This window comes from Odocoileus virginianus, chromosome 23 (assembly GCF_023699985.2).
Source record: "Odocoileus virginianus isolate 20LAN1187 ecotype Illinois chromosome 23, Ovbor_1.2, whole genome shotgun sequence".
NCBI lineage: Eukaryota > Metazoa > Chordata > Mammalia > Artiodactyla > Cervidae > Odocoileus > Odocoileus virginianus.
In genome coordinates this window covers 2769033-2793157 of record NC_069696.1, presented here as the reverse complement: position 1 = coordinate 2793157, position 24125 = coordinate 2769033, and the positions used below count along the sequence as shown (strand labels likewise).

General features: G+C 46.7%; 1 long non-coding RNA gene across 2 annotated transcripts in view; it reads right to left on the bottom strand.

Moving 5' to 3' along the window:
• Window positions 1–205: 205 nt before the first annotated feature.
• LOC139030543 (uncharacterized) overlaps window positions 206–24125 on the bottom strand; it is a 26802-nt gene continuing 2882 nt past the window's right edge. The window contains exons 2-3 of one of the 2 annotated variants that reach the window (XR_011482882.1): window positions 2275–2459; window positions 206–2156 (exon numbers count right to left, since the gene is read on the bottom strand). This is a non-coding gene — a long non-coding RNA (uncharacterized lncRNA). The remainder of the gene's footprint in view (window positions 2157–2274; window positions 2460–24125) is intronic. The other variant, XR_011482881.1, reaches the window with a different exon arrangement.

The following is a 24125-nucleotide window of genomic DNA, read 5'->3' as shown; positions in this document are numbered from 1 at the left end:
ATTCTAAAAGGGAAAAAGGGACTTACCTGGTGGTCCAGTGGTTAAGACTCTGCCTTGCCATGCAGAGGACACAGGTTCAATCCCTGGACTAAGAACTAAGGTCCCACATGTCACAGGGCAACTGGGCCTGCAGGTTGCAACTACTAAGCCTGCGTGCCACAATGAAAGATCTTCAAGATGCAACAAAGATTTCAACACAGCCAAATCAATCAATAAATTTTTTTTTAATAAAAGGGAAAAATTAGATAAAGTTCATTTAAGTGCCTTTTCAACACTGAAAATTACAGTTGCCTTGTAATCAATTGAAAATAAAGTCAGTGTTAGTTGCTCAGTTGTGTCTGACTCTTTGTGACTCCATGGACTGTCCACGAAATTCTCTAGGCAAGAATACTGGAGTGGGTAGTGATTCTTTTCTTCAGGAGATCTTCCCGATTTAGGGATCAAATCTGGGTCTCCTGCAGTTGCAGGCAGATTCTTTACCATCTGAGCCACCAGGGAAGCCCATATTAGTTAAGAACAGAAGTAGGTTTAAATGGTGGTGCTGTGTGACCTTGAGGAAATGTCTCAACCTCTCTGTGCTCCAGCGGAATAAGAATGAAGGCCCCTACGTCACAGGGTTGCTGTGAAGGTTCCAGGAGCTTATCCATAAAATGTGTTTCAAAGAGGGTGAGAATCTCTTGAGCCTCCCCTTTTAAAAGTAGAGGCTCAACTTTTAATGAAATGGAGGTGATTACAAGGCTTTGTTGTCATCAAGAAACAGGTAGTCTCAGGTTGACCACTAATTGGATCCTGAAGCATCTCCAGGCCTTGGTTACCTCTGCAGGAGGCAAATGACACCCGCCTATTCCATCTGACAGGAAGGTCAGGGTCAGAGAAGCTTAGGAAATGTAAAGGCGTAGGTAACTGTGATCTATTATGACAAAGTATCTTTATTAAGGGCTTCCCAGGTGGCGCTAGTGGTAAAGAACCCGCCTGCCAATGCAGGAGATATAAGAGATGTGGGTTTGATTCCTAGGATGGGGAGATCCCCTGGAGGTGGGCATAGCAACCCACTCCAGTATTCTTGCCTGGAGAATCCCACGAACAGAGGAACCTGGCAGGCTACAGTCTACAGGGTCACACAGAGTCAGACATGACTGAAGCAACTTAGGACACAGTGCACGTCTTTATTATGTAATTTATTTCCTCTCGTTCAACAACCTCATGCAAGAACTTTGAATAAGTACTGGGACCCAAATTTCCACTGCATCCTTATTCTAACAGATCAATCACTCAAGAGCGACAGGCAAACAGTGGGGGAAAATTGGATATTGAGTCACTGTTCATTTTCTTAGTTATAATCATCGTATTGCAGATATGTAGGTACGAACACATGGGAAGAGTTCTTCCATGGGTGCACGTGGAGTGTTTACAGATGATATCGCATGATGTTTGGATTTGCTTTAAAAATCTTCGTTGCAGGAGTGGAATCTGGAGCTGGGTATAGATAAAAGAAGGTTGGCCATATGTTAATAATTGTAGGAGTTGGGTGAGGGCACATGGGAGTTATTTATATTGTATTCTCTACCTTTATGTCTGAAAACTTTCCCTAAAAACAATACAAAAAAAAAAAAAATCCAGAAGGGTATCAATGATTAAGCATCCATGAGGGCAGCTGAGGACCATGTAGAGAGTCCTAACCAGGACAGTCAGGTAGCTGGGATGCAAAGAAGGTGCCCAGTTTCGGGAGGAGGCTGGAAACTGGACGGCCTGTAGCAGACAAAGCTTTGTGCTGCCACCATCCCTTCATATCTTCAGGTTGCTGTGACATTTTCTGGTAAAGGGGGGCGATGAGACTGAAATGCTCCTTTCAGCTTGAACATGATATGATCTTCGAGGATTTCAAAATCAATTACACTTCACCAGGTTCTCTGAATGGAACACACAAATCTCACTTTCAAGTGAACGAAGTCATTTACAATGTATCCGAAATGCTCTCAATTTAAAGAATCACTTAGGGGAAATTGTCTGGGTCAGTGTAACAAATATTTTGGTGAAGGTGTCCCTTCTGCTTCAATTTCTTCCTGGCTTTTCGATCTGTTTAAGGTCCATTGACCAACACCTACAGAGTCTGGAGAAGTTCTTCCAAACTCCATTTCTAAGAGCTTAAGGATAAGCTGAAAAAAAAAAAAAATCCTTTAGGTTTCAAATCTCATTACAAAAAAAAAAAAAAAAACCACTCAAAGCCAGGCGTCTGCTTTCCTAGCTTAACCACCACGGAGGAACAAATATTACCTTCTTGGTGAGCTTGGCGAGAGGTTTCTTCTGGTTTCAGGTCACCGCCGAGCGTCAGGTCTGACTGCCCCGGACTGGAGATGTAGGCAGAGATGGTAGAGATCAAGTCCAGTCTGCCGGGCGTCTTCTGGAAGGTGAATGTTCAACATCAATCCTCATAGGAGCCAGTTTCATTATATAACCTTCTACAAACGGAGGACAGGAGAGCAGTTAACACAATGTTCTGGTTTGGCTGAGTCTATCAACCAACTGATGTGGGCTGTCTTCCCATCTTTCTCTGCCACGATGGACTGCATTCATTCACTGTACATGTGACCCCAAATATGTGGGCTTTATCCCCACGCCAACCGACTCTCCTGACACCAACTGGGGGTCCGACAAGTCAAGTTGGTTCTGACAGTGACCACAGGGTCTTAGCATAGACCCTGAGGTGATGAGCTCAGCCAACAAGACTTGCCCAGCTCAGATGGGGTGCCACCTGGACTCCTGACCAACTGGCCATAAATTCAGGGGTTCCCACAGCCGCCTCCTGGGGTTTGATCGTTCCTACAGCAGCTCACAGAGCTCTGGGACAATTGACACACTATTACTGGTTTATTAATGAACAATACCGGGCTTCCCAGGTGGCGCTAGTGATAAAGAACCCAACTGCCAGTGCAGGAGATTTAAGAGACTTGGGTTTGATCCCTGCGTGGGGAAGATCTCCTGGAGGAGGGCATGGAAACCCACTCCAGAATTCCTGCCTGGAGAACCCCATGGACAGAGGAGCTATGCTGTTGCAGAGTCGGACACCACCGGAGCGAATTAGCATGCACATAAAGGATATTATAAAGGATCCAAACAGACAACCAGATGAAGACGTACAGAGGGTGTGGTCTGGAAGGGTCCCAAGCATGGAACCTCTGTCCTCGTGGAGCTGAGTTGCATTGCCTTCCCAGGCGTGGTTGGTTAAGTCATCAGCCATGGGTGATGAACTCAATCCCCAGCCTCCTCCCCATCAGGAGGAGGAGGGATGGGACCCAAAGTTCCAACCCTCTAACCTTGGTCTCTTTGGTGACTAGCTGCATCCTGAAGCTCTCTAGGGACTGTCCCCCCACCTCTGAGAGTGGCCTCGTGAGAACAAAAGACACTTCTATCGCTCGGGAAACTCCAAGGAAGTGGGAATTGGGGACAAAGACTATATATATATATATATATATATATATATATATATATATATAGTGTCAGTTAACCTGAAGACTTGGAATGAAACGCCTGGAAATCTCTCACTTCTCCCAAGGAGTACCTGGTTTTTGTCCAGCAAGGACTCACTACTATTTTGTCCTTTCAAAAGCACCTGAACTCAGGAATTTCTTGGTGGTTCAGTGGTTAGGACTCCAGGCTATACTGCTAAGAGCACAAATCACACAGCATGGCCAAAAAAAAGCGCCCGCACTCACAGATCACTGGAAAAGCAGACTAGAAGAGCCTCTGAACAATCAGTAAGCCAATATTTCTTGAGCAACTACTCTGTAGGGACATTCGCTAAGGGCTCCAGGAGGTACAAAGGAACAAGAACGTCCTTGACAATGTCTTATTGAGAACAAGACAGAGACAAATCCCTGACTCTGACACCTGCGCAGGGTTTCAACACTGTGGTCCATCCAGTACCAGTTGGGTCCTTAGCTGCCGAGAACCAGGGCCTCCAGTCCCTACTATGTAATGCAGCAATAATAGTAACACAGACTTATACGGTTGTTGGGAGGATTAAATCAGCTAATCCCTGGCAACAGTGCCTGGTACATGCCAAGTGTTCTGTAAGTGTTTTGTGAACACCTGAGAGGTGCATTAGTGCAAGAAGCTGCTATGGCCAGGACACATCGCACCAGCAAGACCTCCAATGCCCAAGGCCAGCTGGAAGCTAGGGAGGGTATGTTTGCCATAAGAATGGGGTTACTGGGGAGACAGGTCCCTGGACTGACTGGGCTGGCTTCCAGAGTGTCTGTGGCTTTTATCACCCAGTCTGAACCCCAGCCTTCTGGGGACTCCTGCCCTCAAGAAGTGTGGACTGGCCTGGACCTCAGAGAACCTAGGCTTTGTACCCTCAGAACAGAACTGTGAATTCTATGTGCGCGGGCGCTGGTCAGTCAGGAAGGGCTTCTTGGAGGAGGTGGCTGTGGAACCAAGGCTTTAAAGAATGGTGGGATTTCAGAAGGTTAGTGGCAGAGACAGTGAAGAGGCCAGCTTTGCAGTGGCCCATCTCCTCTGTCTAGAGACCCCTTCGCTGGGTGAGGTCCTACGGCCACCCTTTGTCACGGTCAGGGATTGTACACCGTCGGGGATGGCTCTCTTTCTCCCTGAAATCCCACTGCTGCTGCCCAAACAGAAACCTACTTTTTCTTGCCTGGCTCTCGGGAGAGCCGCTTCCTACATCCCCTCGCCCACAGAACAGCCCTTCTCAGATCTGAAGGCTGAGGTCACGCCAGCCCACCCCCGCCTGCTTTCTCGTCTCCCAAGGACCATGTTCGTCTGGTCCCCTCGAAGCCACACTTGGCGCTCAGCCCAGCTCGGGGGTGCCAACCCGCCAGTGGGCTCTGAGGCCTTCTCTGGCCCAACCCCAGGCTTGTGGCTGCTGTCTCATCACCCTCCCCTCCGCCCTCACCATCTCCGGAGCTGCAGAAACGCGGCTGTCCCTGGCACCCCATCCCAGCTCAGCTCAGAGACTCTATTCTCAGAACCCTGGCATCCTACCCCGGACCCTCCCTCGCAGGAGATTTCCAGGGAGAAACAAAACCCAAACAGAGGAACGTTTTCCTATTGCATCACAAGACGTCAGGAGTGAAACACACACTCCGCCACTCACCAGCAGGGTGAGCATGGGTGAGTGACATGCGTGTTCCGAGCCTCGGTTTCCCCATCTGTTAAAAGGGGATAACAGTGCCCCTACATGGTGGTGTTGTGAGAGCTTGAGGAGTTACTATAAAAGAAGTATTGAACAGTGCCTTGTGCAGAGTGAGGGCCCTGTTAGTGTAGGGTCTGGTTGGGATGGTGGTTAAGAGGGTGGGAGACTGCATCAGGCGTCCTGGAGACATCATTTAACCTCTCTGAGCCCCAGTTTCTTCATCTTCTTACAGTAGGAATAATCATAGCACTTACTTCCCTAAAGTGTTGGACAACCATAGGAGATGCTGCCTGCTAATGGATCTGTGTTAGTGAGGTAGCACTGTAATTGACATGTAGTAAGTCACATTAAAGCTTATAGCATTTAAAAAAAAAAAAAAAGAACCTTTTTCCTTTAGTGTTTCTCATATGGACCATTTCTAAAGTTTTTGTTGAATGTGTTACAATATTGCTTCTGACTTATGCTTTGATTTTTTGGCCCCGAGGCACGTGCGATCTTAGCCTCCGGACCAGGGATCAAACTCGCACCCCTGCATTGGATGGTGAAGTCTTAACCACTGGACTGCCAGGTAAGTCCCAAGAAGAAGAATCTTGAAAGGAAGAAAAAAAGAAAGACTGATCAAGTCTGGATAGAAGAGTGATGAGTAAACTCAAGAGAGATATAAAATGTCTGCAATTCACTCCTCACCCCAGAAGTGGCCCCGTCCAGGGTATCCCTTGCCAGGCTGAGCCAGGGGTCCCGAAATAAACCAGGATTCAATGAACAGCATATTTAAGCATGCCTGCTTGCCCCCCAGGAAACCAGGGGAGGAAAAAGAATCCCTTGAAGGATTTTTCTCCACCCGACAAACACACAGACCTATTCCATCGGAGAGGGTGGATGCCATGGGTGCCACAGATTGGGTGGACTTGCCACATGGCTTTGAGTGCCAGGGTCAGGAGCTTGGGCTTTTGAAAGACTGGTTCAAGTCCACAATTCTGCCAGTTACTGGTTATGGAATTTGGGTAAATTTCTGACTCCTTCCTAGCCTCAGTTTCCTCCTCCCTAAAGTGGGGATTGTGCAAAGTACAACCCCTGGTGACTCAGAAGGTGAAGAATCTGCCTGCAGTGCAGGAGACCAGGCTTCTATCCCTGGATGGGGAAGATCCCGCGGAGAAGGGAATGGCAACCCACTCCAGTAATTTTGCCTGGAGAATCTGATGGACAGAAGAACCTGGGAGGGAATAGTCCATGGTGTTGCAAAGAGTTGGACACAACACACACACACATACACACACACCCCTTCACCATTGAGCGCATGCTCAGTCGTTCAGTTGTATCTCTTTGTGACCACATGGACTGTAACCTGCCAGGCTCCTCTGTCCATGGAATTTTCCGGGCAAGAATACTGGAGTGGGTTGTCATTTCCTCCTCCAGGGGACCTTTCCAACCCAGGGATCGAACCTGTCTCTTGTGTCTCCTGCATTGCAGGCAGACTCTTTACCAACCACGGAGTAAGGAGAAATGAATTATTTGTTAAACGCCCAACACACTGTCTGGTAGATGTAAGCGCTGAATGAATTTGGGTCATTATTATCCATTCTGGATTTCTCAAACTCCTGAAGAGGGAAGGGCATTCTAGGCAGGAAGTATTTTTAGGGAATATCTGCTGTCTTCTTAATTGTTCTGGTTGGGAATCAGGAGAAGCAGGATGGGGCCATGACCTGAGCCCCGGAATGCTTCTGCCTCACGCCAGCACCACTGACGTGTGTGTCCATCCTGCTTCGGGGTCATGGTCCCCCTCTGGCTGCAATTGTCAATCCCGTCACCATCCACACCGCTCCTTCTGCAGAGATGTGAACACGCTGGCATTGTTTCCTCTGGCCAATGGCTTCTCTCTGCCCTGTGATTGGTACCCCCGAGATTCCACTGCGGTCCAGGCATGCCAGCTATGTCAGCGTGACTCCGGTTGTGTGCGTCTGACATCCACATGGCCCCGTAGAAGGCAGGCTGCAGCAAAAGGTTATTTGGAATGCTGCTGAATGTTTGATGGCTGTCGGGTTATCTTTTTGGGGTTAGGCCATTAAAGTCGCATCTCGTGTTTTACAGAACAAAAGAGATAGACTACATGTTGAAATTCATGGAGCACGGGGGGAATTTTTAAGGATACAGACCCAGCAGCAGCTGAAAGTCGGTGGGTTTTTTTCCCCCTAAAACTTTGCAGTTTGTCTTCCACATGGCGATTTCACTTGAATTCAAAGCAGACACACAGAGTGAAGCAGAGAGGCGTCACAGTAACAGACTCAGGAAACCTTGGTGCTCGGGGTCACTTATAAAGAACGTTGACCCATCTGTCTGGCTCCCATCGTCCCATCAGAGAGCTGTCTGCTCTGTCCTTACTCTTTCTGCCCCACCTGCAGCATGCATCTTAAAGAAAAATCATGTTCCAGACAAATCAAACTGCCTCCTGGGTGTCCCTTAGTCACCCCCCCCCCCCACCCCCGCAACAGCCTTCTATCCCCGTGCTGTTCAGAGGTGGCCTGTGCTCGGTGCTCTGGCCACAGCAGCCAGGTCTTGGCCCTCTGAGAAATGGGACCCTTCGTCACTTTAGACCTGGGGCTGTGTCTCCTTTGCTCAAAGCATACTCCCCTTCCATCTTCACCCTCATCATCCAACCAAAAAAGAGGCCAACCAAATGACAGGCACATTGCCAGGCCACGATAGGAAGATGGGCAGTCCAAGCATCAGAGCCTTCCCATCCTTCACAACTGCACTCAAGTGCCACCTCCTCCACACAGCCTTCCCGGCTGTCCACTCAACAGAGCCCCTCAGTATCCTTCTTCCTGTGCTCCTGTAACACTGAGGGGATTCCTATCCCCCTTGCTCTTATATTAAAGGGAAAGCCATGTGTGAACACATTTGCTCTCTATAGACTGTGAGGTTGCTGAAGATCGGGACCTCAAGGTGTTCATTTTCTATCTTGGACTTCTTCTGAGGTTGCAGCATTAAGGTCTCAAGACTTTTCTCCTCCCATGGACACTTAAATGCACAAAGAAACAAAGTACAATGATGACACATCACTTATAAAAGAAAAAAAAAGTGGTGGGGAGGCTGCCCACACGTCCATTAATTATAGGAAGTGGTTAAATTATGATACCTTCTAACTGTGAATGCAAGAGACCGGGTTGGATCCCTGGGTTGAGAAGATCCCCCTACAGAAGAGAATGGCAACCCACTCCAGTACTCTTGCCTGGAAAATCCCTTGGACAGTGGAGCCTGGAGGGGTACAGTCCATGGTATTGCAAACAGTTGGGCGTGACTGAGCGACTATTAAAAAACCTTCTGTACTTACAATGAATGAAGCAAATCTATATCAACTGTTCACTGAAAAAAATAAAGCTGCGGGACAGTATGCTTGGCATGATCCTAGTTAGGGTTTTCACAATTCCAATGCTCGGAAAAAGAAAAATGAGAAGTAAAGATCTCTCTGCTCTGATTGGGAAGGTGTTGGATGATTTAAAAATGTTGGGAAAATGAGATAGCATTTAAAAATGAATTATACATACTTAAATATTTATTTGAAGTGGATGTACCTTTATTCACTAATCTTTTTTAAGTTTTTAGTGGTTTTGCTTGTTGTTGCTTCGTTTTGTTTTTTACTTTTTGGGTGTGCCACACGGCACATGGGATCTTCCTCAACCAGGGAGCACGCCCACGTCCCCGCATTGGAAGCGTGGAGTCTTAACCACTGGACCACCAGGGAAGTGCCTATTTACTAATCTCTTGATGTCAATCCAATGCCGATTTTTTAGCAGGGGTCCAATGATGGAGCTCTCCATCATCTTTCCTGGTAAGCCACACCCATAAAGCACCGACTGTGACTGCTAGTTTCATTTTCTCTGATGTAGAGGGAGAACTTAGAGACAAGGATGCAGTCGTTTGGGTGCAGGTCCCTAAATTACTGTTTGTAGAAGCTGTAGAAGTTGAATAAACTCTGTAAGCCTCTGTTTCTCATCTGAAACAACAGGACATGGTAATAGTAACCATCGGTAACCGAGAAAAAAACAAAAAATGATGATTCTCTGTTCAATGTCTTGTTCTCAATAAGATTTAGCTGATCTATGAGGCATTTTACTTTCCTATTATCGTAGCACAGTAAGACGATGAAGAACCAGCAGGGGACCAGCCTACCTGGGTCTCTGGCCGTCTTCTCTCTCTGCCTTGAAGATACTCAAAGTCCAGAGATACCCAGGGGCGGTGAGGATTGTGGCATGAAGCACAGATGATGTGTGACAGAACCATGCGAGGGGGTGTGGCAACAGAGAGCAGACCAAGTCAGTCTCTGCTCCAGGGGACGTCTCAATCTAATAACAAAACATTGGATATACATGGGAAGGCAATAATAATGAGGATGAGATTGTTAGCATAACTGACTCGGTGGACATGAGTGTCCGGGAGACAGTGGAGGACAGAGGAGCCTGGTGTGGTGCAGTCCGTGGGATCACAAAGAGTCGGACACGACTTAGCGACTCAACAACAACAAATAAGTATGGATTAGGATATTTTCAGTTGCAAATGATAAAATAAACCTCACAAAGTAGCTGAAAAACTGAATTTTCTAATTGACTCAAGCAATGGAAAATTCCAAGGTTGGAAGGACTTCAGGAGATGCTTGATCAGACTTCTAGCTCTGTCTCTCTTTGGTTTTTCTCAGTTCTGCCCTGCTCCCTGTGTCAGTTTTATTCTCAGGCTGGCTTCCTGCTAGTTTAAAAAAAAAATGACTCTAGCAATTCTAGACCTCACATCTGAGACCATGTTGTCAAACTGCAGTCCCATAGGTTGCGCTGGCCTAGTCAAATTCACATACCCAAGGCCAACTCAATCTCTCTGGCAAGAAGGACGGGATTATGTCAATCGGCTTGGGCCAATCAGGGATTACCTCTAGATCGGGTGATGGAATCGATTCATATTTATCTTTACAACAACCCTAGGAGGTAAGTACTAGTAACCTCTCTAGTTTATAGTGGCAGAAACCCAGCCCAGAGAGGTTAAGTAATTTTCTCAAGGTTGCACAGCTAAGAAGCAGTAGTGCCAGGATTCCTACTTTGGCTTTCTGACTCCAGGCCCCACATTCATAACCACTAAGCCCTAGAGTCTCCCAAGACACAAGCCCCAGGGTGGCGCCTGATGGGCACTGCAGACAACACTGGTTGGGTAAACTGAGACGAACGACTGCTGGCTAGGCTCAGTTGGTGGAGAAGGCAGGGCTTGAGCTAGGTCTGCAGCAAGGGTGGGAAAATCAGAGCCAGTGAACTTTCAGAGATAAGAATCATGTTATACCAGGAGTAAGAGAGGCAGTGTGGTCAGACAGCTGCTGTCTGCCATCCATATACAAACTGAGCGAACTTTTAAAAATTATTTGACTCCTGAAGATCCCCTGGAGAAGGGAATGGCAACCCGCTCCAGTATTCTTGCCTGGAGAATCCCACGGGCAGAGGAGCCTGGTGGGCTACAGTCCATGAGATTGCAAAGAGTCGGAGGTGACTCAGTGGCTAACACTTTGCTTTTGACTCTGAGCCTACAGGTGAATCAAAGACCCATGGGGAGAAGCTCAAGAGGGAAGAGGGATGTCCTTGGTGGTCCAGCGGTTAAGAATCCGCCTGCCAATGCAAGGGACACGGTTTGATCCCTGGTTTGGGAAGATTCCACACGCTGCGAGGCAGCTAAGGGCATGAGCCACAGCTACTGAAGCCCACGTGCCCTAGAGACGGCTCCGCAACAGGAGAAACCACAGCAGAAGACCACGCACCGCAGCGAGAATAGCCCCTGCCCAGCACAACTAGAGAAAGCCCACACACAGCAACAAAGACCCAGCACAGCCAAAAATAAATACACAAATAAATTAAAAAAAAAAAAGAAGAAAACAAAGAATACAGTCCCGGAAACCCGGAAAGGAACCAGTAAGAGTCCAGCCAAATCGTAAAATGGAAAGTCTCTTGGGAGGGCAAAGTACGATGTCACAACTCATGGGCTTGCTGTAGAGACAAGTCTAAAGCAATTATTCTATAGCAACCCCACCACTGCCAGCTAGGAAATAGGAAAGTGAAAGTGTGAGTTGCTCAGTTTTATCCAGCTCTTTCAGATCCCATGGACTATAGCCCACCAGGCTCCTCTCTCCATGGCATTTCCCAGGCAAGAATACTGGAGTGGGTAGCCATTTCCTTCTCCAGAGGATCTTCCCAATCCAGGCTTTGGACCAAGGTCTCCCACATTGCAGGCAGATTCTTTACAGTCTGAGCCATCAGGAAGGCAGGGAATAGGAAGGAAGGGGATAAAGATGAACCCTCCGGAGCTATAAGAATATTCTAATAGATAGCTCCTTACAGTCACACAATTCTAGACCTTGATGGGACAACAGACAACATTTGGTACAATCCGATTATCTTATAGATAAGGAAGAAACACATCAGAACACATATTGAGGCTTGCAGGCAAACTGCCTAACACAGTGCCTGGTAAACAGTAGGTGCTCAATAGATATTAACAGTATTTCTCATTATTTTTTGAAGTGACTTATCCGAGGTATCAGAAATCAGTTAGTGACCCAAAAAGATGAGAATCCATATCTCTTAATGCCCAATGCAGTGCCTTCCATTATGCTTAGCTTTTTTCTTCTATGGCAAATTCAAGACGAAGGATGCCAGGTGTCTCTAAAAGAGCAGGGTTAGTTTCTTTCACCCAAAGCCAGCAACCCTCCTTAGTACCCAAAGTGGGGGGAAGCTATCATAGAAAGGAAATGTGGGAACAAGCACCAGACAAGGAGTTTGGAAACTAAGATTATGGATGTTGATCTGCCCTTAATCAGCTCAGTGATCTAGCCAGTTGAACCCCAGTTGACTCATCTATCCAATTAGAGATTTAGGGAAAAAATAAACTAAGTTTCGTTTCAACTCTGAAATTTTAGGGAAGTAGGTTCTGCTGTTCACATTGCAATGGATTTCTTTGTAAAAGAACATTAATTGAGTTCTAGGGGAAAATGGTATAAGGCAAAGGTCACACAAAAATTGAAAGGGAGAGAAGACATGAGAGTTGGCTTTAGATATCTGGACAACTCTCTAGTCACACAGGGGTTAGATGTACATTGTGAGGCTCCAGAGGCAGAAATAAGCACCCAGAGTAAAAGCAACAGGGACAGATTCCTGCTCGATATGAAACGAGATTATGTTCATATATTTGCGGGCTCATTTATTAGGGCCACGTAATGTGTGTAATTATTAAATCTTCCCAATGAAATAACCGTTTTATCAACTGTTCTTTTTGTCTCTAGTAGCAGCTTTTGTCTTAAAGTCTATTTTGTCTGGTGTTGGCATAGCCACGTTAGCTCTCTTTTGGTTAGTGTTTGCATGCATGATACACATTTTTCATCTTTTTGCTTTAAATTTATGTCTTTTAATCTAAAGTGTATCTCTTGCAGATGGCACAGAGTTGGATCATGCTTTCTTTTATTCTGCCAACCACTTCCTTTGACTGAACTGTTTAGTTCATTTATACTTAATGTAATTACTAAGGTAGAATGGACATCTGTCATTTTGTTATTTGTTTTCTGTAGGTATTATGTCTTTTTTGTTCTTCTGTTTTCCATTGATAGACTCTTTTGTCTTGAGTAGTACTATTAAGTGTAACACTTAAATTCTCCTGTTTCGTTTCCTTTAAAAAAAAGTTTTTCTTTTTTTTTCTTGGTAGATGTCCTGGGGGCTACAATTAAAACAATGCGTAAATACCAACTTAATTTCAATAGTTTGCAAAAAATTTACTCCGTTACAACACTGTTCCTACTCACTCTTTTGCACTATTATTGTCATACACATTACATCTTAACGCATTATAAGCCTACCAACAAATGCCTTGAACCAATGTCTCTTAGCTTTACCAAGAGACCCAGTGTGTGTTGAGGGGAAGAGTCTGGCTTCAGCAAGTGGTAGACAGTTTTTAGCTCTTAACTATCACTTTCTGTTTGCACAGAGGCTCAAGGTCGGCTGATGGTGAGTAATTAGGGCTTGCTCAAATCTCGCCTGTGTATGTGAAAAGCCATGCACAAGCGGTGCGACTTTCTAGATTCCCAAGAATATGTCAGAACTGTTCAAAGCCCATATGGACAGCACATTTTCCAGCGTTTCCTTTTACTTTTCTCAGTCAGCCTCTTGTTAGCTCCAATGGGTATCACCACCTCAGGTAGTTGAAATGTTAAACAATTACCGCTGATTGTTTTGGGCAAACACCCTGGGGATAAGCTTGTTCAGAGAGCAAGCTCTGAGTCAGGTCAGATGATGACAAGCCCTGAGAAAGAAGCTGTTCCAGAAAACTGATAGATAAGTCAAATAGTGACATTTCTCTACCCTTAAAAAAGCAGATAAGTTTGCAAGGGCAACAAGACAAAAGGGAAACCTACTTAGATAGGCAAAAGTAATAGGCAGTGGTGGTTTGGTAAAAAAGCAAGGCACCTAGCCCAAAAGTTAAAAGTAGGGAAAATCATTATAACAGAAATGAACAGTAAGAAGTATCCAAAACCATTCAAAAAACAGAACCTGTGAGTCACAATAAAATACTCAGAGAAGAAACAAGCAGAATGGGTAAATTGTAACGATATAGTTTAAATGAAAAGAAGCCATTAAACGAAAAGTTAATCCAAAGACTTAACTTCTTTAATTTCAGAAGTGAAGTGTGCTATTTTAGTCCTAGACTACAGCCAACGGGCTATGAGATTATAGATGTTAAGTGAGATGCTGTCCCTTAGTTTTCTAAGGAAGAATTGGACTGTGTTTCCTAAATTTTAATAATTTGCATACAACTTTCCAAATTTTTAAAAACCGTATCTATGTTATCACTGCTTCAACTTAATTTTTTAAAAAATGGATCCTCTTTTAAAACTTAAATACCAACTACAGTGTTTGTGTAACTATGAGTTCGATACGGTGCGTGTTTTTTCTGCTACTCATTAAAACAAACCTCAAAGCATTAAAACAAACGAAATGCTCCTCCATGTACCAACTACCTCACTTAACAGTGGATTTTATACGTAAGGATCTCTCCACTTCTATGATTGTGTAAATGTGTTCTCCTTTGTCCCTTGCACAAGTTGGAAGATTATGAAGGTTGGATTATCTCTGAGTTCATGTCTCTCTGAGGATGAAGTAACAGGATGTTTAGAATTGACTTGTTTGAGATTAAACCATGTTGGCAGAAGCCACTGAGTAACTGACCCATAGTGGTGTAAATAGTGGGTAGAGACACCCCACTATATTATGGGGACTAGACCTCACCTCTCATAAGTGCTTTCTCCAGGACACCATATACCATGTTTAAAAAAATTACAGGGGACTTCCCTGGCTGTCCAGTGGTTGAGACTCTGTGATTCCATTGCAGAAGGCATGAGTTTGATCCCTGGTTGGGGAACTAGGATCCTGCATGCTCTGTGGCAGTTAACCAAATTAATTAATTAGTGAATTAAAAAATAAATCTTAAAATGATACAGAATCGTCCAGAACTCTCCCAAATGTAACTGCTTATTGCTGTTGCTGCTCAGTTGCTAAGTCACGTCCGACTCTTTGTGACCCTGTGGGCTGCAGCACCCAGGCTTCCCTGTCCTTCACTGTCTCCTGGAGTTTGCTCACACTCATGTCCATTGAGTCAGTGATGCTTTCTAGACATCTCATCCTCTGCTGCCCTCTTCTCCTTTTGCCTTCAATCTTAGCCAGCTTCAGGACTAATTTCTCCTCCTCAGCAGCCAGGCTTTTTTTTGAAAGACTGCTGTTGTTGTTGTTGTGGACCATGTCAATTAAGACCAGGTCTTAATTGAGTTTTTACAGTACTGTTTCTGTTTTGTTTTTTTGGACTCAAGGCACGTGGAATCTTAGCTCTCCAACCAGGGATTGAACCTGCACCCCTGCACTGAAAGACAAAGTCTTAATCACTGGACTGCCAGGGGAAGTTCCCCAGGAGCCACACTTTTAAGAAGGAAATAGTCTACAAACACATAATTTTATATGGTAAATAATTTACATTAAGTGGATTTTGCTCAACGAATGACATTTCTCACATGTTCAAATGAAAAGTGGGACAGAGCAGAAAGCTCCCCTTGTTTATTCTTAGCTGTTAGGGCGCAAGGAGGAATAATGTCCAGTCTAAAGACTGCAATGCTGGAAATCCAAGGAGTCACTTAATGCCCTGGGAGTTCCATGGAGTTCGGAATAAGCCTTGCTGAAAAGAGGCCCACAAGGCTCTGAGCCATCACTTAGTCAGGCTACTTAAAGAAGGGTCTGTGAGTGAGGATCCAGTTGAAACACTATGTCCACATATGCTGTGATGGGGCTGTGTTTGGGATGCAGAGGTAAGCACTAGGTGAATTTAAGTTTTGTGCTGGAATTTTCATAAGCACCAGAACGCTCCTATATTCCATGTATTTTTACATTCCGTGAAGTTTAAAGGCTACCATCTTCTGTTGACTTGGGACAGTGAAAGTAGTCTTTTCATCAGCTGACAGCACATAGCAAATGCTCGCCTATGTAACGTACTGAATTTAAAAGCTTTCAAGGGACTTCCCTGGGAGTCCAATGGCTAAGACTGCACTCCCAGTGCTAACAGTCCTGGGTTCAATCCCTGGTCGGGGAACTAGATCCCACATGCTGAAACGAAGAGTTCTTGTGCTGCAACAAAGACCCAGCAGAGCCAAATAAATAGAAACAAATATTTCTTTAAGAAATAGAAAGTAAATAAAAGATTTCAATCTATGAGGACTTAATATCTCCCAGATACCTAGGGAGTGAGAATACATCCACACAAATTCACAATTTAAGATTTTTTTATGTTAAACATAAAATATATAAAAGACGCTATTAGATATAATTCCTATTTTGATGGCGATGATGATAAAGCCACAGGAACTTGAGAAATTTAGGGCTGAAAGGGAACTTCGTGATCCTTTACTCCAGCTAGCTAATTTTGTAGATGAGAAAGGAACATCAGAAATGGAAGCACTTAAGCTATCCCCACGTCACACTGCTGGAACCAGAAGATGAGAATTCTGACTTCTAGGCTGGTGCCATCTCACCAACATGGTGCCAAGAACAAGATGTTTCCTTTATGTATTTTAGGAGACATCTGAGCTCACAATAAGAGGTCTACACTCTGCTCTCTCAACATCTGGATGAATCAGGATGAGTATTAATAAATGATCCACTTTTGACCTCAACTTCCCTAACCAAAGGAGTGAAACGCTAATCAATACTCTGTCTGATGCAGGGAAGGCTCATTCAGACGAGAAACAGATGGTCTGGGAAAAACAGCTACTCCAAGAAAGGACTGCTTGAAGACTGATAGACCAAGAAAGGAGTCTGGGTACTTTAAAAGGACTGACCAAACCCCAGACATGGAACCCATATAACCAACCAACAAGTTCCAATAAATTATTATCAAATTAAGAACACAGTTCAAGAATAACTTAAGAAAAATAATTTAAAAACACTATGCAGTCCAAGGAATAACTAGTTGTGTAGACTGAATTTTAAAGAAAATATAAATCTCCATGCCCCTGCCTTAAGGTGGGTGGCATAAGGTGGGTAAGACACAGCATCTCATTCTATGCCTTCTGTTCTAGGTTTTATCACTTTCCTAAAGCATTCACATATGGGATGCTAATTTTTTCCCAGGTTTGATCCCTAGACAGTGGGCTTGTTAAGGACAGGGACTATATTATCCAATACTCTTTCCTCCCTGCCAATCTTACAGAACATTCATTTAGTGTCCAGTCTTTATACCCACCACATCCCTGACTTCTAGCACATTGTTTGACACCTGGTAAGGACTCAGTTTGTATCAAATAAATGAAACAATAAAACACAAAAGCCAAAGGCAATTTCCTAAGCACAGAAACCTCTGCATATCTGACTCCTTCATTAAAACCACTTAAATTCTACCTTACAAATCTGAAGCGTGCCCTCCGACATGCTCTGCTGTTGTGCACAGACCTGCGATGTTATCAGTTTAACACATATGTGATCTCTCAGCATGAATAACTTTGATGAATACTATATAGAATTTCAACTGCAGACTCCCTGACACAGAAGGCATATTCTATGACTGGCCAAAATGTCATGAGGGTCCATCGACCGTTCCCCTGTTTCTAAGCAAGACTGCATCTAATCTACAGCAGAGAGCCAGGTTTCTTAAATCTGAAAGAGCTCCACTGGGTGAAACATACAGGCAGCTGAAGTCAAGTTTTAAGTGTCTAAATGGAGGGTCAGACCTTGATTTCTCAAGGTAAAGTATGGTTTTCATCCCAAGTGTAGCAGATTTCACTGGAGTTCGATTACCGACTGACTTAAATCATTTGCTAGATGACATAAAATTGCTGGTAATCACACTACAAAGAGTAATTATCTGAACTCTCCTTGTACAAAGGCAAGTAAATTGAAGCCCTAGTCTATATTCTGTTAGGGAAATTTATAATTAGGTGTGCCATTTTATTTAAAAAAGAGAGAAACATAACAAGAATATATGTTCAGAAGTAGGGGATAAAAAAAAAAAAAGGCTATTCACCAGTTTATTGAAATTGTACAAAAGGGAGTTCATGGTCTAAATTTCTTGAGTTTAATAGATTTTAGGAAGACCCCACATACAAAATGGCCTGCCCATATGTGATGCGTGATCTAGACTCCCTCTCTCTCAAAATATTTATTTAAAATAATATTTCATTATCCTGAAATAATTGGTGCCTGTGAGATGCCAGATGTAAGACATTTCATCCGAAACCTTCTGTAAACCCATACCATTCACTTTAGAACATCATCCTTGACACCAGGAAAGACTTTAGGTCCTGAGTTTGCATTTGCCTAAGGGACTGCCTGGCTGCTCTCAAAAATGGAAACATATGTGGGTACGATGAAGGAAAGGATTTGTAAATTAAGCAAAGGATTTTTCCTGTTCATTTTTAATCCTGTGCCTTTCCCCCACCTCTCTTAAGCAACATGACTACAAAATTTTGGTGACTTTTTATTTTCAAAAGCACAAAATCAAGAGCTTTTGCTGTTATTTCCCAGTGAAAAAACCTAACTTTGGGATCCATTTCTTTACAGCATGCTCACAATTTTTAAAGAAAAATAAAGTGCAGGCTCACACACATTGACTGGAAGAGAAAGATAGGTGGATTATTACTATTTATTATGATTATTATCATCATCATTATTAAATAGGGCTTGGAAGAACATACCTCTGTATGTCACAAAGAAAAAATTATTTGGTTTATAGCTGATGGAATCACAATGGAAGTGTGATTGAAGAGGGCTAACAGCAGAAATAAATTAGGACTTTCTGTTCTAATTTCACCTTCCACATGAACCTGTGTCCTCTGAATTTGTGCTTTTCAAAGTTGTTTATATAATGCATAGGCACAGACTTTGTTTCAAGTTCATATGAGAGCAAATGCCCTTACTTAAGTAGGAGTGTAAATCCATCCTAGCTGGGATTGTCCAGCATACTTCTGCAAACTGCTTGCTTTCAAGTCAATTCCAAAATAGAAAGAACATCTCTCTCCAGAGGTGCACATTTTGAAGATTATAAAACTTAAAACATGCTCTATTCCACATTTCAAATTAAAAATGCCAACAAAAGACCACCAAGAAAATAATTTTTGAAAAATATTCAATCTGCCTCCTGAATTTTGCCACCAGGGGAAAAAAACCCCAAACAAGAACAATAATAAAACCTAAAACCTCAACAAGAAAACTATGTCTTCGGTTTATATTAATTAGTTTTTTTTTTAAGTTTGCAGAATGTGAATTCAGGGTGTTGTACAGCTATGCTATAAAGTAGACTAACAAATGCTGACAATCCTTGTGTTTAAAAATTGAAAAATAAAATATGAAATAAGGACTATTTGTTAGAAATATTTAATATTGCTTCAGTTTGGTTGTAGCTAATACACAGCCAAATAAAGCCACGAAATCGAAAGAATATTCAATCATACTAGAAAAGTGAACATTTTCAAGGCAAATGAACGTTTGAACTTGGGCAAAACTGAAGTGTTTATAAAACAAAATAAAATGACCATTGCTCCAAGAAAATTTCTGGTAGGGGTAGTCTTGATATTTCACTAAGGATTTAAATGTACAAAATGCTTACTCTGATCTCCCAGAACTTAAATGTCTAAAATGAAGCAGGAGTAAAAGTTAAAAGACATTTGTCTTTTTTGGTTTCTTAAACACTTCTTTGACTCCTTCACTTTTTTTTTCTTCAATAATTTATTCTATTTTTCTACCTTTGTACATACAAACCAAGTGCCCATCAAATCAGGCACCAAAAATCAGGAACTCAAACAGAGTTCACTCAGACTGACCTTCAACAGCAAGTATTGACATTTTTTATTAATTTTAACTCTTCCCCCCGCCCCCAGAAGATACAAAACAAAGTCTCCTGGGTCACATCAGCAACCATTAAACGAAAAAGAAAGAAATAATGAGTTAAAAATAGAGGGAATGTGTTCAAACGAAGGAAGAAGGTTCATAACCAAAGTCTGACATCTTCAAAAAGAAACAGTTCCACACTTCATATCTGATTCAAACAGAAAGCTTCTCCTTTACATTTGAAACAAATAATTCCACCTCCAATCCACATTTTCTAAGAAACCCCTAGCTTTCTACATCTGATTCCTGCAACAGTCTCTATACCTCACTGAGGTTAAAAGCTAGTTCACATTTGGCTATTTTTCTCCCAAACATTCCCACAGAACTCCTTGTAAATTTCAGCAGAAACTCAGCATTGTCACCGTGGGTTTCAGGAATGGCACAGTTCAGATATCACCCCCTCCCCTCCAAACGGAAAGATTAAAAAGACTTGGCCCAAATGTAGGGGAAAGGAAGGTACTTGGGCTCACTCTGCGGTTGCTGTGTTTAGCTCTGGGAATCTAGAGGTTCTCCCGGAGCTCGGACACCATGGGGGTACCCAGCGGGTGGGAGGGGAGTCGCCCTAAACGTTTGACGACCGATTTGTGAACTCTTGAAAAGTATATAGTTGTAGATGGATTTGCTCCTAACCCAGTAAAGTTCGTCCCAAGCTGCTTCTATGCAGACGTCACATGTCATTTTCAGCGCATCAGCCAGTCGGTATTGAAGTAGTGGATGGGGCGGGTGAGGGGGGTGGGGGTAGCAGGGAGGAAAAGTCACGCGTGAAAAACTTCTGGTGTCAAAATATGTGCCGAAGTCCCTGCCGGGGAACAGAAAGCACACCCACGTCTCCATCACTGGAGAGGCGGAGGAGAGCCGGGTGGCGGCGCGTCGCGACCTGCAATCGCGATATTCAATCTGATGTCGCCAACGAGCGCAACTGGACCGCAACCCAAAGAAATCAGCTTTTCGCGGAGCTAGGAGCAGCTCGCGGCTTCCAAAGGCTGAAAGTCAGCTCCCCGGGGTGGAAGATGCGGGGGCGGGGGGCGGGGGGGGGGGGAAGGCCTGGGAGCCGGTCGCCGCTCGGCTCCGGGCGGGCGCGCACGGCGGATCCCAGCTAGCGCGGCGGCCGGGGGCGCGCGGTAGGAGCGTCCCTCGCGAGGTGCCGGCCACGCCGCCGCCGCCGCCGCCCGCCCCCTCCCCCGCCGCTTCCTCTCTCTCTCCCAGCCCCTTCCCCCACGTGTGGGTGACGTCAAAATTCCGCGAAAAAGCCGCGTGGTGGCTCCTCCAGCGGAGGCGCGGTTCCGCCGCCCAGCGGGCCCCTCCCGGGCGCCGGGGGCGGGGGAGGGCGAAGCAGTGAGCCGGCCGGTTCCCTTTCCTCCCCGAGGCCGGGCCCGCCGACGCCGCGGGCCAGACGCCCCCCGCCCCAAATCTTAGTGGAAAAGTCACTTTTTTTTTTTTTTAATAAAGCGAATACATTTCCAGGGCTATTTTCGGCCGCATGAGGCGTGTCCAGCAGCTGAATCAGACAGGAAGAGGGGGAAAGTTCGGGTCTCTTTACTTTTTATTTTTTTTCCAAGGGAGAGGAGGAAGATGTGAGGTGGGCGAATGGACGGCAGGCGTTCCAGACCCCTGTCTGTCACATCTGCCGCCCCAGGCACGCAGCCCGGGTTCGAGCTCGGCCCCCGGCAGGGCGGCTGGAGAGCGCAGGGCCCCGCCCGACTCTGTCCCCGCAGGGTCCAGGCGCCGCGGGGCCGCCGCGGGCAAGGGGCAGCCGTGCGAAGTCCCGGAAGCGCCCTCACACCTGGTGTTCCTGGGCCTGGCCGGGGGTGGGGGTGGGGGGGCGCTCCCGACGGCTCATCCCTACCCACTCACCCTCTGCCCCCGTGCGCTCCAGTTCCTGACCTGTCGGTCTTCCTCGTGCACATTTTTCTAACTTGCTGCTATCCCCCCCCCCCCCCCGCCAACTCTCCCACTGCAGCTGCTCCTTCTGAACCCCGTCCGGTTCCTCCCTGGTACTCCGGGCGCCCGGAGCCGGGACTCGGACCCTCGGCCATCTACTTTCAAGCGACCGTCGGGTTTTCGGTTTTTACTGCCTGTCCGTCCCTAAATGGGAAAACCCCGACACAGATCTGCTCTCGGGGGGGCTGTAAGGGGTGGGGGGAGGGCCTGAGCCCGAGCTCCCCTCCCCTCCCCCCACCCCGCCTGAGCGCCCCTCTGAGGACGCAGCTTCCCGTCGACGGCGGGATCACCTGGCTGGGCGGCGTCCGCCAGGTGAGCTGGGGCGTAAGTGTGCTCAGCGTTGCAGGTTCCTGCAGAAATGTGCCTATAAACACCCTACACCTACAGGGTTTTGTACACTTTCCAACCGAAACTCCACTACGCGAGGGGTGGTGAGCCGGCCAGGGAGGGAATAAAAGTCCAATAAAACTGACGTTCGCTAAAGGTTATCACTGATCCTTCGAAGGGTAGGAATTTTTTTCCCCCTCGAGGGATGGAAAAGGAATAAGGAAGAGCCAACATTCTCTTCCCCCCCGCCCCCAACAGTGACCAGTTTTGACTTAAAAGCCAGAGCACGAGTTTGGTTTTGGTTTTTTTTTTTCTTCTTTCCCCTCTAAGCCTACATCTACACTGAAAGAAAATGCGCAGGTTTGCCCAGAAGGCAACGTGCCTTTTCCCGCGTGCGAGACGGTGTGCTTTTTAACAAGCAAAATTAAGCTTTTAACACATGGTCGGAGTGGCGACCAAAAGGGAAAACTCAGTTTCCAGTCCAAGCCTCCCGGAGACATTCCTGCCAACCTCCGCACCCTCGCACGCCCCACCCCGAGCCTCGGCGCCCGAACCACTGGGGGATGGATTCGCCGCGAGGTTGCAGTTCGGATAGAGTCCGTGATCGGAAGGGGAAGTCAACGAGGAACTGGAAGGGGCGAGCCTGCCGCGCGGGGAGCACCCGCACTGGCGGCTCTGGGTGGACGGAGAGGGCGGCGGGGAGAGGGGCACCCGCCTGCGCCCCTCCCCTTCACAACCGCCTCCCCCCCGCCCCCGGCCCCGCTCCCCGCCGGAATTTCTCAGTAAAGCCAGACGGGTTTGGGGTTGGGGGGAGGGAAGGGGCAAGGGGGCCCCTCGGCTCGCTCCGGAGACTGGAGGCCCTGCCACCCAGGCTTTCTCCCCAGGGTGGGCGAGGCCCGGAGGACGACCACCCGCCTCTTCCCCGCTCCCCCTCCGCCCCCCGCTGCCCCTCTTCAGGGGACCCAGAGCTCAGGATGCTTTCTCTGCAGGGAGGTGGAGAAAAGACCGTGCTGGGTTAGTTATCAAGTGATGTCAAGAGGCTGGGGGCCCTGGCCGGCTTCTGTCCTTGCCTGTCGGGGTAGATTTATACTTTAAAAATACCTCTCTCGCCCCCACTGCCCCCCAGCCCACTCCACTCCCCACTCCTGCAGGCTTGCTTTGATCCGCTCAAAGGTGGCTGAGCTGAAGTTTGAGTAGGTCTTTTATGGGGTCTTAAAATGTAAGTTAACGTATTTATCCGGAGTGACTCAAGGCCTGAGTCGGGAAGTCCACGTTGACTGAAATCAATAGGTGATTGTGAGGGACCTGATCTTTTCAGAGGAACATGCTCCTGGGCCCCGGGTGTCACCCGCCGCGCGGGGCTGTTTCATTTTGAGTTTGCAACTTGGGTTTTTCAGCGAGCTTTTTTTTCTTCCCGAAAGCTAATGGCTTCCACCGCAATTAGACATTCTCCTCGCCCGCCCCCTTCCCTCCCCTTTCTTTACGTACAGTCGATTGGATCCTAATTCCTGCGGCTATTGATAAGGTCGCGGGCGCCCGGGCCTCTCCCCAGCCCCCGCCCGCCCCATCCCCGCTCTCCCTCCGCCCTCTCTTCCTTGGCTTCCTTTTGATGTAGCGGGGAACGCGTCCTACTAAAAAAAAAAAAAAAAAAAAAGTAATCTGCCCGGTAACAATCAGCGCGCAGTAGCAGGAGACCCAGAGCTATTGGCTATGCAAATAGAGGGAGGGGAGACGGCGCCCCAAACTCTTACTCACCCTTTTAAAGCGATAGCCCCCTCCACCCACCCACCCCCACCCACCCCTTCCGCCCCACCCTCATGGAAAGGGGCTGGCCCCGGGGCCGGAGTTAATCGCTCGCACCTCTGGTTTTCTGCGCGCTCCCCGCGCTCCCTTCCACCTCCCCCTTCTTTCGGGGAACCGCTCGCCTGGTTCACCCATCCCGCAACACCCCCCCCCCCCCTCGGCTCACGCTCGCCCTCCGTGCCCCGGTTCTGAGACCGTCCTTGCTCCGCGAGGGAGGTGCTGGGCTGACCTCGGGGTGTCGCGAGAGCCCCGACCCACGCGGTGCTCGCCGCACGTGCCAGCTCGGCCAGCACCCAGGACGCAGGGCCCGCTCCTTTCCCCCTCGGAATGAAATATCACAGAGGGCAGGGTGGTGGTGGTGGGGGGGGGGCGGTGGCGGGAGGAAGGAGGTGAGGAAACGCCCCCGGATCCCCTCCCAAAGCGGCTTTGACCGGAGGATGCGTCGGAGCACGTGTCGGAGCCGA